This window comes from Anastrepha ludens, chromosome X (genome assembly GCF_028408465.1).
Source record: "Anastrepha ludens isolate Willacy chromosome X, idAnaLude1.1, whole genome shotgun sequence".
Lineage (NCBI taxonomy): Eukaryota > Metazoa > Arthropoda > Insecta > Diptera > Tephritidae > Anastrepha > Anastrepha ludens.
This window is the reverse complement of record NC_071503.1, coordinates 38502522-38521628: the sequence shown is the minus strand read 5'-3', so window position 1 is coordinate 38521628 and position 19107 is coordinate 38502522.

Sequence of the window (19107 nt, the reverse complement as noted above, 5' to 3'; positions counted from 1 at the left end):
TGCTTTTTTATTTTATGAGAATACATAGTTAATAATGTCTAACAAAAATTTTGTTAGAATTATGTCTACAAATCCCGTTTCTTTGCCGGCATCGATTTTATTTAGTTTTTACTTAGACTTTTTTTTTTATATTCGTTAAAATAATTATCTGTAACACAAAAAACAAAAGGTTGTATGTAAAAAAGTATGGTAATATTCTACGACTATTTTATAATCTCAGATTACTGGAGAGAAATTTTGCATGGCTAATCTCGCCTTTTAATTATGGATTGGGAGTTAACCACGAAAAAGTATATAATCTACTTATAAGTGAACGTATTATAAGTTTAAATTGCACAAATCACAGTCATGTAATTTCTCCTCCTTTTGTTTGTTCACCTTGTATTAGAAAGGAACAGTAGCACAGAAAACAAACTATGTGACATATCACGCTGAAATTTGCCATGTAAGCTTATAACAGTCCTACCAAAAAACAAAAAAATTATTTTTGCCATATGTCATCCGCGGACCGTTTTCTTGATAACGTCTCGTTCATATTTGAGCAGAAGGTATATTATAAAATAAATGCTTATTTAAGCGAAAGAGGACTTTAATAGACCTCATGACAAGGGTGCATTTGATTTAACACAACTTAATTAAATTCCTCTTATTTTCTGCATTTAATTTGATATAATAAAGAACGACATCGATACAAACTTTTTTTTTCTTTAAACAGTTGCCATTTTCGCTGCATTTGTCGTACGGAAAAAGTAGAAGATTCCCAGGTTTTATGCATTTTGGCATAGCGTACGGCACACATGGTGAATTGAGTAGTGAAGGTGGCGCCATTAAAAAACAGTTAATTTATTTTTCGCGGTTTGACAAGTCTGACGTCAGCTCCCAAAGTAGGGAAAATTGCATGTTTGACATAAATACAATTAATCTATTTTGCTGTCATTTAAATTCGGGCCTGTTATGTATGCATACGTGCATATAGGTACATATTAGTGAGTGCAATAAGTAGTTGGTTATATTCAATAAGAAAGAGCGGAGATAGTGCCTTTGTATGTATGTATAAAAATGTGTGACAGTGGGTTTATCTTTGCAAATTTTTTTGTTTTTGCTTTGCCAACACGAACATATCAAAAATATCTAGCTATGGATGCACAGTTCATGAACATGCATCCTTAAGTACGTACAAAAAATATTGAAATATACGAATCTGGTAATTTTCTCGCTTGCTTAGATCTTATATTATATGCAAAAAAACATACAAATTTGTGTGTGTTTGTGCATACAAGGCACCCATGGTAAGCAAAAGGAATCAGTGTAATACAAGTGACAAAGTAAGATAAAATAAAAAATGTGCAATGCTACTATATGAATAAAAGAGAATGAGCATAAAATATAATTTAAAGAACGATAAAAGAAAAACGGGTAATTATTTACTTTGTGAGGCTCGCCTGGGATCTCGCTCAGCCTGCAACAAATGCCTGCAGAGGTGGTTCCTACGGTAGCAACCCAGCAGCAATCAGTTGTTCAGCACCTTACTATGCTCCATAACCGAGGACCATAGTAGTCTCGCTTTGGCAATGTTAAAGGTGAGACATTAGGAGTCATTCTGTGGCTGTCCTAATGGCAGTATTCTGACGGGCTCGAGCTTTCCCCACCGTGAATCTGCAGTAGCAGGCGATCAGACGGGCCCTGCGTGCAGTAGTAGTGAAACGAGCGGCGACGATGTCCTCAGTACATTCCGCGAGGTGATTCAATCATCTTAATTAAAGATAATATAGAAGCGTGATGCGCGAAAATAAAATCGGCTGTTTTTTTTTAACCCACAGGATAATGAGTGAATGGTCTGACGTAGAAGATAGCATAGGTCGCGAAGCTATGAAAGAGCACACCATTATAACTGCGAAAGTCCCATCCTCCTAGGGCCCTATTGAACCCCCAGGAGAAGCTTAAAAATTACAATACGTTTTTTACGACCGCATTTGCAGTTTGTACTGAAATACAGTTGAAGAGAAGTGTATACAGCAGTCGTCAATCCAGCAAGCATTTAACTTAGGTTTTATAATTCATAGCACTTATGAAAATGTTGTTTTATCGTAAAATTTATAAGTGCCGCAGGTGAAAATTTAGGCTAAGAGGGGTGTATCCCCATCTTTAAACTGAAAACCACACCCGCCGGAGGCTTATAGGTTTTAACCCTCTCATGCCCGAATTAAAATGGGCGGGGCTAAAATTGTTTTGAGTAGATATGTATATAATATTAACTGTTCAAAATTTCAAGGTCCTAGGTGTCCAGGTTCAAGAGCTACAGGATGTTGCGTATAAGTTAAGTTTTTCTCTTTATATTAAAACACTTTTTTATTTTTTTACATATCTTTATTTAGTCCCGACCACGACTTATCGTCGTCAATCCATAAATAAAATAACTAACTTCTTATTCTAAGCTGCCACCTTAAATACCCTTTGTCTGTCTATGTTGTTGTTGTTGTCATATGCCTTAATCCCGCATGCCCGGTGACACTGCTATTGGAATGCATTGTTAGCGAACGCCACTGTTAAGTTGTTGTTAAGCAATGCCCTTAGGCTGGTTACCGTAAAGGGATTTGCTGTTTTTCATTGTTACTGATGATCACGTTAGGATCCCATAACTGGACATATTACGGCGTGATGATTATAGACGGCGCACTTGTTTGTGAACAACAAGATCACACCGCTAAGCTGTTGTTAAGCAATGCTCTTAGTTGGGTGTCTGGGTACCGTAAAGGGATTTGCTGTTTTTCATTGGTACTGATGATCACGTTAGGATCCCATAACTGGACATATTACGGCGTGATGATTACTAGGCAGAACCCACAGACGGCGTATTTGTTTGTGAAAAACAAGATCAAAGCAATGCTAACTGCTGGGTCAAATATTAGGGCAGGCATGATACGATAACTCCTCCCTCTTTTAAATTCGGTTCGTCCCTGATCCGACGAGCTTTTAAAAACTAACATAAAATGTGAATTCAATTTTGCGTAACATATAATTAACAAATTTTAACGATAAATATGTATGCCTTTCTACGTTTACAAAATAAGTGAGTGTATCGCTGTTTTTTTTCCTTTTTTTTTTAATATACATATATGATATTCTATAAAACTTTTTTTTTATAACTTGATTGAAGTTTTGCACAACAGCGATGATAAATCATATTTTACAATTTCATATGCGTATTTTTATTAAATGAAAATTCGTATATACATACGTATGTTAGCTGTGGTCTTAATATAAATCTTGGACATGAGTATGAGTTAGGTTTTAACCAAACAATTTGTTTTAGGAATTCTTAGTTTTTACAAAAATGTGAAAAATTAAATTTTTGCGGTTATGTGAAGGATTAATTTTTTATAAATTCATAAATTCTTAAACTTATAACAAAAATATAAATAATTATTTTTTTTTTAATTTTTATAAAAATGTGAAGAATTTAAGTTTTTACAATGAATTTTTCCATATACATATGTATGTACGTTTGTACTGAATTATTATTGTATGTTCAATTTGTAATATGGCGTTGGAAGCTTAACCAATTACTAACCAATTAATTATATTAAGTAATTAACAAGAAAATTTAGTTACAACTCAGAAAAGTAAAATTAAAATAAATATGCAATTATTTACTCGAATTTTACGCAAATTATTGGTTTTAACATTTCCTTATAGAAGATCCCATTTTTTCTGATTGGAGTATCTTCATATAGCGTATTTTATATAGCGAAATTGGTTTTTGGAATTAATTAATAATATTGTTATTTACGTAATACAAAATGAAGTGTTGTTGGAAGAAGCAGCTCGAGTGTAATAATAAAAAAGCTATTAACAAAAATTCCAAACTATTCCAAAATATTTCCGCAAACGTGTATTTTGGTTCATTGTCGTTACATTAGTATGTAGTTGTGAAAAATCATCTTATATTGTCCTTGTGGACTTTTTTGCCATTTATTAGCACGGTTGTTCCTAGGTCGTTTTGTACTACATTTTCAACATATACTTTATTAAGTTTATTACCTAGGCGCTTATTCCGGCAAACATACACCTTTTCCTCCTTTTTTGAATGTCCTTGGGGTAGCTTTAGATTTTTTAACGATTTTTTCTTGAGCAGTAATTAGGGTAGCTTTAATTGAACTTATGTGGTCTTTTGAAAAATTATTTAATATATCAATCGGTTTTGCATTCACCGTCGAAAGCATTGAATTATTGTATTTATAAGTTGCAAGTAAGATCAGTTCTGTGGTATCGGTTAAATTTTGCTCTGCTTTAATGCAACGTGCGATTTCTGTCAAAGTTGAATGCACCCTCTCTATTTGAACATTAGTATTGCTATGTAAAGCAGGTATGAAAAATTGATTGATGTCAAACTGATCCTTCAATAAATTGGCTACGGCATGGGATTGAAAGGATTTTTCATTGTCAGAAATTATTAACTTAGTTTTTCTGAACTTGTTAAGTACAGGGTGGCTGATGAATTTTGCTACATTAAGAAACTCAAATAACTTTTTTTTTAGTGTATGGAATTCATTTATTTTTTTTTTCAAGTTGAAGGTCATTAAATTTTATTAAATGTAGCTTAACTAGTTTTAAAAATAATTGAATTTAAATGCCCCCCATGCTCGTTGACACAAGTGCGGCATCTTAGTAAAAAGTTGTTCATTGCTGCTTTGGGAGTTGCGACAGGAATAGCCGCAATTGTTGCCCGAATGGATTGTTTTAGTTCATCCAAATTTGTTGGCTTTGTTTTATAAACTTCTTGTTTATATAAACCCCACAAGAAAAAGTCAGGTGCAGTAAGGTCAGGCGACCTGGGGGGGCCAACGAAATTCGGAGTTTCTTGAAATCAGTTTATTGGGAAATTTTCGTCGCAACTCTGTCATAACAGTCTGGGCTATGTGAGACGTTGCCCCATCTTGTTGAAACCACACAGAGTTGAAAGGGATTCTCTTTCGGCGTAGTTCTGGATAGAAAAATTCTTTCAGCATTTTCAAATAACGGTCTCCAGTAACCATTTTCTTCAAAAAAATAAGGCCCGACAATACAGCGTGAAGAAACCGCACACCACACTGTCACGCGAAGAGGATGCAATTCCGTCTCGTGGAGTATCTGTGGGTTAGAAGTACTCCATATTCGACAATTTTGTTTGTTCACATTGCCGTTTAAATCGAAATGGGACTCATCAGACATGAAAAGGCAGTTTAACATGTTTTGGTCTTCTTCCACCATTTGCAGGATCTTCTGGCAAAATTCCAAGCGAATCGGCAAGTCTGCTGCATTCAGTTTGTTAACCATTTGAATTTTGTAGGGAAATAAGTATAAATCTTTGTGCATTATTGTTTGCAAAGACTGTCGGCTGACACCAAGTTGAGCAGATAAGCTTCTTGTTGAAACCCTTGGATTGCTTTGTATAGCTGAAGCTACAGCAGCGATCGTTTCCTCCGTCCGAACTGGTGGGTTTCGATGATAAGGCCTTCTTGCGACTGTTCCTTGCTCAGCAAAATTATTCACCAGTCTCATTATGGTCCATCTGCTCGGGGGATCGCCGCCAAACATCCGCCTGTACTCTCTCTGTACCAAAACGACGGACTCCAGTGCGTGATAGCGGCGGACTATCCAAATTCTTGTTTGCGTGTCCCAGTTATCCATTTTAATAAATTTTAAAGATCAATCTGCAAATTAAAACAAAAATGGAACAGACAACTTAAAAAGAAAAAAAGTTATTCAATTTTTTTTTGGTAGCGGCTTTCATCAGCCACCCTGTACGATTAAAAGTGCATTTTTGATGTCAAAGAGTCTAGATCAACACTCTATCGGAATTGTGACTGTAAATTTGGAAAATTTATCAATACATGTGAGGAAATGGGATTTATCCACAGAAAATATATCTATATGCAGAATCTGACCTGGATATTCCGGTATAGGTGTTTTGCCTATCTCTGTTTTTGTAGGATGCCTATTATATTTGTTTTCCAAGCATATTCTACAATTCTTGGCTATTGTATATTAGTTAAGGTCTTCTTAATTTCTGGAAAAAAATACTCTGACACCAATTGTTTATAATTCTCTTGAATGGAGCGGTGAGCTCTATTATGTTCCATTGTGGCTGCCTCGATTTGATCCTCTTTTTTTACCAGGTCTATTACTAATTTTTCGGTATGTATGAATTTTACACCCGGAAAATTTGACAAAAGTAAAGATTGGATTCTGGCTAGGGTTTCGAGGTCGCAATAGATTCCATTGACAACGTTTGGGTTTATCTTTTCACGGATGGTTTGCAAAAGGTATTCCGCGCTTTTGAAGTTTATGGTGTGCCTAATAAGTTTCTGAAATAAATTTTTAGTGGATTTACTGTTAACCTCTGATGCTGAAAGTATTAACTGAGCCTTAAATTGATTGACAGGATTTTGTATCGTTTTTATTACACCTGACAAGGAAATCTCGCTGTGAGCCGTTGACAATGAATCATCTAGGTTGTGTGTGTACTGGCGTGAAAGTGCGTCTGCCACTTTGTTTTCTTTGCCAGGATAATAAAAATATTTTGGCGCAAATGAGTTAATAAATGCAGTCCACCTTTTAACCTTTGAATTAGGATTTCGGTCTGAAATAACGAACGTCAATGGCTGATGGTCCGTGAAAATGTGAATATTTTTGATACCATACAGATAATGCCGTAACTTCTGGAAGGCCCAAACTATTGCCAGAAGTTCACGCTCATTCGTGGCGTAGTTTTCTTCAGCTTTCGATAAAGTACGCGATATCATCGTTATCGGTTTCCCATTTTGGGATAGTACAGCACCTAAAGCGACGGCCGATGCATCTGTGGTTATTTCGAAAGGCTTAGTGTAATCTGGGTGTTGGAGAAGGACATCTTCCGAAGCCAAAATACTCTTAAGCTTGTTAAAGGCAGCGCTAGCATCTTCGTCAATTTATATTGATTTTTTTTGAATGTCGGCTGTTAACGTGTCCGTTTTCGCCTCTTAGTTATTTTATGAGGGGTTTGGATATGTGAGCGTAGTCTTTAATAAATCTGCGGTAGTAACTGGAAAGACCTAAGAAAGAACGTAAGGATCTTAATGACTTCGGCTCTTGGTAGTTTAGTATTGCCTCGACTTTGCTCGGGCATGTTCGAATACCCCTGTATGATACGGTAAGACCTAAAAATTCGACTTCTTCCTGAAAAAATTTGGATTTCTCTATAGATACTCGCATTCCAGCGCACTCAATTTTTTTTAATATAGCATCGACGTCTTTATAGTGTGAATTCTCATCCGGCGAAAAAATAATGATGTCATCGACATAAACATGACATATTTTTCCGATATCCTCCCGCAGGATGTCGTCTATGGCTCTCTGAAAAATACTTGGTGCATTTTTCAGACCAAAGGGTAATCGGCAAAACTCGTACTTGCCATTGTTAACACTAAATGCTGGCTTGCATCTGTCTTTTTCCAGGCGGCAAATTTGGTGGAAACCCGACTTGAGGTCGAGCGTGGTAAACAACTTAAATTTTCCTAAATTTGAAAGAATTACGCTTGTATCCGGAATGGGATATTTATCGGAAGTGGTTTGTTCGTTAAGTTTTCGAAAATCTATTACCATTCTCAATTTCTGGTTACCTTCGTCGTCCAGCCCTTTTTTTGAAACGACATGTACAGGTGAATTATAAGGTGAGTATGACTTCCTTATGATACCATCTCTCAATAAAGATTCGATTTCTTTTTTAATAAAGTTTGCTGCTGAAATAGGATATGGATAACTTTTTGAATAGATGGGTGTGTCGGTTTGGGTATCTATTCTCGCAATTACTTTAGTGTTGTATGGTAGGGCTCTATTGGGGTTTGCAAATGCATTTTGATTTTTCTCTATCAGTAGCTCAATACCTGCGGGTACTTTTGATTTACCCATTGTTGTACCCATATTGACCTCCTGACAATAAAAGAAGTTGAGTTTCTCTCTTCCAGTTTTATGGAAGATGAGATCAGCTTGTGTATCAATTTTTGCTTGGATACCTTTCAATAAATCATACCCTATGATTCCATCAAATGTATCTAACTTGGGTAAAATGTAAAATGTGGAAATTGTCCCCAATATATCGATTCTGCATTTTTCTGTGATTTTATTGACTCCGTTAATGGATTTTAATTGAAAGGGGCTTTCTACCTGATTAATGCTTTTTAAAAATGAATATTTCTTTATATAATTTTTAGACGTTCCTGTATCTATTAGCAGGTTAAGGACTTGTCCGCTCGGAAGGGTTCGCGTAATGAACGGCAAGTGGGATCTTAGCCTAAAAAATTGATTTCATCTAAGGAACTATCTGCGCATTCATATTCTTCTATTTCAGAAAAATATGGTTCGTTTTTCATTGCATTAACTCGTTGCTGTTTATTTATGGGTGCTTGGGAGGACGTGTTGCTGCCGTGCCTCTTAAAAGTGCTGACATTCTGTTGTGGCTGGGCGCGATTACAGCTTTGTTGGCGTATCTGCCATTGAGACGAGTTCTGGAAGTTCGAATCACTTCTTCGCTTAAAAGTTTGTGGCTGAGGACTGTTATATAAATGACCAGAGGTATTATTTTTAAACTCAGTCTGCCGCCTGAAGCAGGAGCTTCCTGGATCTACATCCATCGGTGTAGGGCTAGGAGTTGAAACGTTTTGAGAGCTATTTGGTTTGGAAGTTGTGCTACTAAAGCGCTTTGAAAAGGGTCTTGTTTGGGTATTTTGTGGCATTCTTCCTGTGGCATAAGTCTGAGCGAACTCATATCTTTGCCGATTATGAAGTAGCTCTTGTGCGAGGGCAAGTGCGCTGGGCAAGACTGGAGGATTACCTGGGAAAAGGGTGTCACATAATGGGCGTTTAAGGCCAGAAATAAATACTCTTAACGCATTTTTCCTTGCCTTTTCATTAAAAGCATTCGTGAGCTCCTCATTGTTACTATGTGTCATTATTATTTTATTTAATATCAAAGTAAGCTGCCTATCAACCGCATCATAGTAGTCGCTAATAGACATTTGTCCCTGTCTCAATGTGTTAAGCTGATTTTCTAATATATGAAGGGGGCGCTTATCCGCGTAGAGCGGATCTAGTTTTGAAATAATAGCTTTGAAATTTAGTGGGGTATTAAAGGCGCTAAGATTTTCGTTAGCCGAGGACGTTATTTTATTCCTGAGAATTCCCATCGCGATATAGTATGGCTCAGAACCCTCACTGTAATAGCTTAACGCAAATTTTGCCGCGACTCTCCATGCCGGATATTCCGACATTTTGCCTTTAAACTGTGAGTGACTTGATCAAACTAAGATCGGTATGAGTACAGTGCACTCCATCGACTATTGTTACCGGTTTATGTGGCTCTATTTTTTGAGGAAGTATATTTTGAATAGCTTAGGTTATTTCCAAAATTTGTTGGTTAAAACTTTCTCGGACTACTGCTACCGCGGATTGCACTATGCTATTAACCATATTTACATCCATTGTTCTGTATTTTTTTTATTAGTTACGCCTTTTTCTAATAGAAATATAAGTACCTATTTGATAAGCTATTTTATACCCTGCAACAATAGTGATCTTAGGGCTATTAGATAACTGAATATCTTACTTTAAATTCCTTACGATTTGGTTCAGGGATAAATAGATTACTGCTTCCAAGTTCCAGGCTGTTCCCCACGATGGGTTTTCGTCACTTCTTGGCCGCAAAGTTTATGCAAATGCTCCTACGTCTGCTGGTTTAGTCTCGAGTGGTCGATATAAATATTTTTAGTTTTTAGTTTAAATAAAGACGTTCACATTCATTTAGAAAATATTTTACGTAATATGTAAGCGTTTTCGCTCTTTTAGTTTTTACTGTTTTTTAACATTAATAACACTGTTTTTTACTTAGCGTTTTTAATAGTTTCTTGATGACTTTATATCAAGTCCACTTTATGCAATGCTCACTCGCAACTCTTATTTGATTTCAGTTTTTTACAACGATTTTGGATTTAGATCGCTTAATTTATTGTTCATTATTAAGTTTTTTCTGGGCACGATTTTTTCTCATTTTATAACGATTTTTGCTTTTGGAATTCGTTCCCGTAAGTTGGGCGCCAGTTAAGTTTTTCACTTTATATTAAAACACTTTTTTATTTTTTTACATATCTTTATTTAGTCCCGACCACGACTTATCGTCGTCAATCCATAAATAAAATAACTAACTTCTTATTCTAAGCTGCCACCATAAATACCCTTTGTATGTCTATGTTGTTGTTGTTGTCATATGCCTTGATCCCGCATGCCCGGTGACACTGTTATTGGGATGCATTGTTAGCGAACGCCACTGTTAAGTTGTTGTTAAGCAATGCTCTTAGTCTGGGTACCGTAAAGGGATTTGCTGTTTTTCATTGTTACTGATGATCACGTTAGGATCCCATAACTGGACATATTACGGCGTGATGATTATAGACGGCGCACTTGTTTGTGAAAAACAAGATCACACCGCTAAGCTGTTGTTAAGCAATGCTCTTAGTTGGGTGTCTGGGTACCGTAAAGGGATTTGCTGTTTTTCATTGTTAATGATGATCACGTTAGGATCCCATAACTGGACATATTACGGCGTGATAATTATAGACGGCGCACTTGTTTGTGAAAAACAAGATCACACCGCTAAGCTGTTGTTAAGCAATGCTCTTAGTTGGGTGTCTGGGTACCGTAAAGGGATTTGCTGTTTTTCATTGTTACTGATGATCACGTTAGGATCCCATAACTGGACATACTACGGCGTGATGATTACTAGGCAGAACCCACAGACGGCGTATTTGTTTGTGAAAAACAAGATCAAAGCAATGCTAACTGCTGGGTCAAATATTAGGGCAGGCATGATATGATAACTTATATGCAACATTGGGCAATGGTGGTATATATTTAAAAACAAGTTTATTTCTTTTACAAATGCCGTTAATTTATATTTTATGTATGATAAGACACGAAACAGTTTTTTTGGGGATTGGAACACAAGTGCACATTACATTTGCTGTACTTACAGCTTGGAAACCCAGTGGTGCATACTCTACATCTGCCTTTTGTTCCCCATTCCGGCCAATGATTATAACCATCAAGTCGTAGTTATTTTGGTGGGTCTTCAATATAAGCTCTTTTATAGGGATTTGATTCTGATCCTGTAGAAGCAGCTGGTGATGCTGGAGAAGATGGTGCAGTTCCTGAATTCATTGTCAAAAGGAGTGATGATGGACGACCTCTCTTTTTGGCGACAGCTGTAGTTTGACTTGCGTTCAAAAGTTCGGCAGCAACATCCAATTGAAAATTTATAAGCGGCATATACTTTGATTCGCCGTCTGTATGTGCAATGTATCTGCGGTACAACAACCAACTGTTTACTAAACTCGAATTTATGCACCAGTATACTATACGCATGTACCATTTATTTGAGCGATGGTTGATTTTGTACAATTCAAGCAGCATGTCTACAAGATGAACCCCTCCCATGTGTTTGTTGTAACATTCAACTATACCTGGACGAGGTATAGTTATAAATTTCTTCTCTTGGCGGCACCATCTATTGCATTCAGACATGGGATTCTTACCTACATAATTTCAAACCAGTTGTACGCTCTTATTAGCATACCAACGGCAAGCAATCAAGTTGTGCGTTGCTTCATATCTGAAATCGCTTGATCCACGTCCTCGCTTTTGAAGGATTTTCTCACTGCTTAGATCCCAATTTTTCAATCGGTTGCTTCGAATTGTACCAACGGCCAGTATGCCTTTTTCTTTTAGAGCACACATCAAGCTTATTGAAGAAAACCAATTGTCAAAAAACAGTTTGAAATTTTGGTTTACTGGCATATTGGATGATAAAAAAAGCACAATATCTGATGATATTCCCAGGCCATACGTCTTGCACGTTCCTTCTCCAATGTACAGACTACAATCATATATAATCCCGGACACACCAGCTCTCGTAAACGTTTTGAAACCCCACTTGTGGGGCTTCAATGGCAGATACTGCTTCAAATGATGTTGACCTAAAAAGGAATTTTTTTCAGAAACGTATTACTTATGTTCACAAATAATAAGTTACCTTTATATGCAATCATTTGCTCATCTATACTTTGGTATTCTTCCTGTGAAATATCATTGAATTGTTTTTTTATGATGTCCAACATAGGCCGAACTTTGTACAACTTGTCATAGTTAGGCGTTCCTTTCTGAGGCTGTTTAAAATTATCATTCAAATGGAAAAATTGTTTTATTTTCTCAAATCTGTTTCTTGCCAATGCATTTTCAACGGCCACTAATTTGAAATTGGACACCCACGCCACGATAGGTTGGTATTTTCACAACAGCAAGATTAAGAAGTATGCCAACAAACCTTTTCATTTCAGGCACAGTGCATTTAAATTGTATTCCTTTTGATTGCATGGCATATAAATTCGTTTCCTCAGATATTTTCAGCCACAGTTCATCCGTAAATCAAGTACTAAAATATTCTATTTGTTTTTTCATCGCATTGCTGCATAATTTACTTTTCCAGGTGGTCTCACATTCCATAAACTCAGCACTACTCCACTTCAAACTATTGAAATTAATTTTTTCCATTACCTCCTGTGCAACGATTTCATTTTCACTCAAATCTTCAACATCTTTGCTTCCAATAATTTGGTCAATCAAACCAACTTCCACATTTTCAGCTCTGTTATCTAAATTTTTCAATGTTTCCTCTATAATTTCCTCCATATTTTGATCTTCTTCTTCTTCAATTTCATCGTCAGCCGAATCATCCCAATCAAAGTTGGCAAATCTTTCAATCTCAGCTTGAGTCAGAAAAAATAAATTATATTTTTCGAAAGTTACCACAATAGACTAATGTTGCATATACGCAACACGAAAATAACAAAATTATTACAGACAAACTAAATAATATTTTGATGTAAGATTTTTTTTCTAAATAATCTCTTACCTTTCTATATTTATGTAGTAATGTTGGTTTCAGCATGAAATAATTATTTTAATAATTTTTTTCCACTTTTTTAAAACACCTTTTTTTCGCAAAATCAATTTTTCAACTTCTCGCTCACAAATATAGCTACGGACTGAAAGTGTGTACAGCTGACTGCCAAACAACTTGCTGTTTGCTTTCTCAACACAGTAAGCTATAATTTAAAAGAAAATTCAAAACAATAACTAGAAAATTGCGGGAGTTAGAGGCTCGGAAACACAATGTTGCGTATATGCAACATCGGGCATGAGAGGGTTAAGGAATTTAATGTCAAGTTCTGTAATATAGCGAAAAGTTGGTGTTGCCATACACCTGAAATAAAAACGAAATTCGTATGCAGAGATGTTCAGCCGAGGGTTGATTGTAAAACTGCAGTATTTTTTTGCTGTAATTTAAAATTGAGAAATATTTTTGTAAATTTGTAGAATTTTTTTTGCATGGGCGGCCTTCGGCCCTCATCAGTCCAACTCCGGCGACGTAATCCACAGTATTTTTGGGTAGAACTCCTTTTCGAGTTCGAATTTAAAAATTATAACACGCAAATTTAGTCATTGTATATTGTGATTTATAGTACTTTTCATAAATTACAATTAAGAATTAATAGCAATATTTAACGTCAAAAATACTTCTTTTTTGCATAAGCTTGAAAAAATGCCCTATTACAGACGCTTATTTCACTTAAATACAAACACAGAAAAGTAACAATATTCACTAAGAAACATTCTTTATTAAATGAAGATTCGATTTAAAGCTACTTTTACTAAATAATACTCCAAATTCTATTATTACAAATGATCTTCTAAACGTTTGTAATACCGTGCAGAATAAATGTGACGATGACAGAGAGAAGAACAAAGCGAAATAAGAAAAACCCAGTCAACCAAAAGGGAACAATTCTTTTATTATTTTTATTACTTAGCGGCGTGCTTTGTTGATTTCGAATATATAGCGTTTTTCAATAGGTGCGCTTCAACTTTTTCCCGATAGGGAGGGCGAACGACGCAATATTTTTTATTTTTCGCTTGTCATTTGTAAACTTCATTAGTATACATTTCATCATGGAACGCTACACACTTGAGCAACGATTGCAAATCGTGGAAATTTTTTATGAAAGTAATCGTGCAAATTTTTTATGAAAATTTATAAATTTTCCAAAAAATCATCTTCAGTGATGAAGCTCACTTTTGGCTCAATGGCTTTGTCAACAAGCAAAATATGCGTTACTGGGCAGAAAGCAATCCACACGTGATTCATGAGGCACCGTTGCATCCCGAAAAAATCACTGTTTGGTGCGGTTTACATGCCGGCGGCGTAATTGGCCCGTATTTTTTCGTTGACGAGAACGATCGCCACGTTACTGTGAATGGAAATCGATACCGCGACATTATAAACGATTATTTTTGGCCGCAATTGAATGATATGGACTTAGACGACATGTGGTTTCAACAGGACGGGGCCATAAGCCACACAGCACACGCTACAATTGATTTGTTGAAGAGTAAGTTCGATGAGCGCATTATTTCCAGAAATGGACCGGTCGAATGACCGCCGCGCTCGTGTGATTTGACGCCTCTAGACTATTTTCTTTGGGGTTATGTGAAGTCATTGGTCTACAGTAACAAGCCGGCGACGATTTGTGAGCTCAGAGCCAATATTGAACGCGAAATTGCTGGAATTTCGGCCGATTTATGCAAAAGAGTGGTCGAAAATTGGGTTGAACGATTGGACTTCGTAAAACGTGCACGCGGTGGTCATGCAAAAAAAATCGAATTTCATACTTAAATGTATATGTTCAAACTCGATAATAAAAAAAAATTAGTTAAAAAAGTCAAAATATTCCAAATTTTCGCCTGGGGCGCTTTTTTGTTTTCAAATATATATACATACTACAAAAACAAATATTCTTACAAATACTGAAAATTTGGAATAAAAATCGTGCGATTTTTAGTCCAAATTTTCGCCTGCGGGCTTTTTTGCTTTAAAATATACATATACATATATATATAATAGGACTATGAATAAGTTCGTGCGGTTTTTTTTCGAAATTTGAAACTTTATTGACGTAAAATGGTTACAAATTTAATATTCAAAATATTGTCCATCGCTTACTACTACTTTTTCCCATCTTTCTGGCAATTCACGGATTCCCTTTGTGAAAAATTCGGTCGGTTTTGCCGCAATCCACGAATCGATCCATTTTTTGACTTCATCGTAATTACGGAAGTGCTGGTCAGCCAGGCCATGTTGCATCGATCGGAAGAGATAGTAATCGGATGGCGCAAGGTCTGGACTATACGGCGGGTGGGGTAGGACATCCCATTTGAGCGTTTCTAAGTATGTTTTGACCACTTGTGCAACATGTGGCCGAGCATTGTCATGTTGCAAAATAACTTTGTCGTGTCTATCGGCGTATTGCGGCCGTTTTTCTCGCAGTGCTCGGCTCAAACGCATCAATTGTCGTCGGTAGACATCCCCCGTAATCGTTTCATTCGGTTTCAGTAGCTCATAATACACAACACCCAGCTGGTCCCACCAGATACACAGCATAACCTTCAGGCCATGAATATTCTGCGCCGACGTCGATGTTGAAGCATGGCCAGGGTATCCATACGTTGCCCGACGTTTTGGATTGTCGTAATGGACCCTCTTTTCATCGCCAGTCACAATTCGATGCAAAAAACCCTTTCTTTTGTGCCGTTGAAGCAGTTGTTCGCATGCCATAAAACGGCGTTCAACGTCTCTTGGCTTCAATTCATACGGCACCCAATGGCCTACCTTTCGGATCATTCCCATGGCTTTTAAACGTTTGGAAATGGTTGATTGATCAACTCCCAAAGTTTTTGCAACCTCTTCTTGCGTTTGAGCCGGATCTTGATCGAGCAATTCCTCCAATTCGGTATCCATGAACTTTGGCGGCGCACCCTCGCGTTCTTCGTCTTCCAAGCCAAAATCACCACTTTTAAAGCGTGCAAACCACTTCTGGCACGTTCGCTCAGATAGAGCATGCTCACCATAAACTTCCACCAAGATACGATGACTTTCGGCTGCTTTTTTCTTCATATTAAAATAATGAAGAAGAATTCCCCGCAAAAACACATTATTTGGCACGAAATTCGACATTTTCAAGTGTGGTAAAAATATTGTTGTTTACGCTTCAAATAAAAAACTTATACTGACGTTTGTGCCTTACGACAGTAGCTCTCCAATGAATGTTTGGAAATGTGGATCGATGGAATAATAATCAAGTTACGCCATCTGTTGTAAAACCGCACGAACTTATTCATAGTCCTATTATATAATTGGTGCGTACAACCTTCTTGGGTGTTTGGCCGAGCTCCTCCTCCTATTTGTGGTGTGCGTGTTGATGTTGTTCCACAAATGGAAGGACCTACAGTTTCAAACCGACTCCGAACGGCAGATATTTTTATGAAGAGCTTTTTCATGGCAGAAATACACTCGGAGGTTTGCCATTGCCTTCCGAGGGGCGCCTGCTATTAGAAAAATCTTTTTCTTAATGTTGGTGTTTGACCGAGATTCGAACCAACGTTGTCTCTGTGAATTCCGAAAGGTAGTCACGCACCAACCCATTTTGAGTGTTTGGCCGGAGCTCCTCCTCCTATTTGTGGTGTGCGTCGATTCGATATTTGTATGTCAAGCGTAACGGACGAGTTTCGGACCGCTCTGCTAAAAAGAGTTTTCAAAAATTCAAATTTGGACAAAATTGATGTTCGTATTGAGACAGTGACTCTATATCAGTGGAATTTTGAAGTTATCTGCCTCTTTCTTTCACCCGTAAAACATATTTCCCATAAGAAAGAGTGTTAAAATAAAAAAGTGCAAAGGAAAATTTTAAATATTAACAGTATCATAACAATATACGCAATCCATGGATTGCAAAAGGTGCAAACTGCAAATCCGTGGAGAAACGGGAATAAGGTGTGCGGGTGTGTGTGGCAAAACATATCATTCCCAATCGAAATGCTCGGGAAAAGATCAATATACATTAGGAAAACTAGATGAATTTCCCAAACTCGCTACATGTGTGATGAATGTGTGGTTTACATTAGCAACGCTGACCTTGCAATTAAGGAGGTTCAGAGTGTAGTCGAGAAGAACGGTTCACGATTGCTTGATTACAAGTTTGAATTCGAAAGTGCACTTAAAACTCATGAAAAAGAAATCAAAAGCTTACTGGAGGTTATCGAGAAAAAATTCAGTGAAAAAATAAGTAGAATGCAAAAAGGGCACGAAGCATGCGAGCGAGGTGTGCGTGAAATGCATAAAATTCGCGAAATAACTGCAAGCTTCAACGAACAAAGTGGCAAAATATGCAAGGAACTACAGAAAACCAGAGAGGAAAATTTGAAGGTATACAACGAAATCAAGGAATCGAAAAAGGCAAACATAGCAAATGATAACGGCCAAATACCGTATGCAGCAGTGTTAAAAAACAACTTTGCTCTCAACACAGTGATGCCAGACTTAAAGAAAGATGCACCATTAGTGATTAAACTGAAATCGAAGCAAAAAAGTGAAAAAACAAAATCAGACTTGATTGCAAAAATTGATCCAGGAAACTTAAAAATCTCAAATATTGAATCCAGAAGAAACGCAGTTATAGTGATAGGAACCGAAAATGCAAATGAAAGGGAAAAATTAAAAAAAACGATTGCAGAAAACCTCGGTGAAAGCTACGATATTCAAGTAGCGAAGTCAATAAGACCAAGATTTTTGGTATCACTAATGGGGTATAAGCATGGTGAAAAGTCATTAGTAGAGAATCTAAAAAAGCAAAAAAAAGTTCTAGAAAATAGTGCAATCAAATTAGTAAAAATATTATATATGAAGTTAGAAAGGAGAGCAGACTTCTTTACAACGCTATTTTGGATCCTGATCCTGAGACTTTCCCCTATGTTTTAAACTGCGAAAAATTTAATATTGGATGGGAGCGCTCTAAGGTATTTGATGGCGTAGAAATCTTGAGATGCTTTAAATGTCAGGGGTATAACCATAAAGCTGTCGATTGCAAAAATAAAGAAGTATGTTATAAGTGCCTCGAGCAACATAGATCGAAGGATTGTAATAAAAAATGTACAAAGTTGAAATAAGGCGGAAGAATATTAGCTACTATCAACCAAAGCAACTGTGCAGTTTTTATAACAACATCTTTTTGTTTAGTTCAATAAAAAGAAATTGTATCCTTCCCTTATTATTTATCTCTTCCGTGAGAGGAACTTAAACTTTCTCTTAACTCCTGTTTTAACCATACTTGCTGTCAGTCTATGTTTATGCTCTACATAGGTACTCTCTGTTTTTTTATTCTCTTCGTTTATTTTATTGCTTTTCTCTTACCTTCTCCCATATTGTGTTACTTCTTAATTTTCTCTGTTATTCTAACTATTGTATTTTTTCTGTTTATTGCTCTTCTATCTTTGTTTATGCCTATCACAGAGAACGTTAAATATAGAGAAGTCTTAATGACAGGAAAGTGTTCATTTTCGAGGGGTACTCGTCTCGCGAAGACAATTTCACCACAGACACATTTTTCAACAAAAATTAACAGTAAGGGGCTGAATTATGTAAATTTAGCAGCAGTCGGTAAGAATTTGTTGGTGATTAGAAGCAAAGAATGCTAGGTAGCTTTTTAATATGACCTATATATTTGAATTTCTCCAAATCATCCAAATTATGTACATATGTTATGTCTGTCTGTCTGGTGTCTGTAAAACTTTGTTGAATTCCCTTCAACTGAATCAAAATCCTCTATAGCAAACGCTTCATTACCAGGCACACAGGAAGATGGCATATGCAAATATAAATATTGAATTCAAGCAAAACAATGCTTATTAATATACACATATGCATGTACATACAACCGCACACACAGGGCATTCGCTTTATTCCTCAAAATGCGTATGTCGTTCAAAGCTAAAATTCTATGCCTAGCGACTACAAGAACAAAATGCAGTCATAGACGCAGGCGTAGCGGCCATCATTCTAGTTGCCATAGCGCTGAACAGTCGCGGCGGCGCCGAACAGTTTCAACTGTTGTACTGTGCAACAAAAACTCATCTTCAAAAAATTCATTG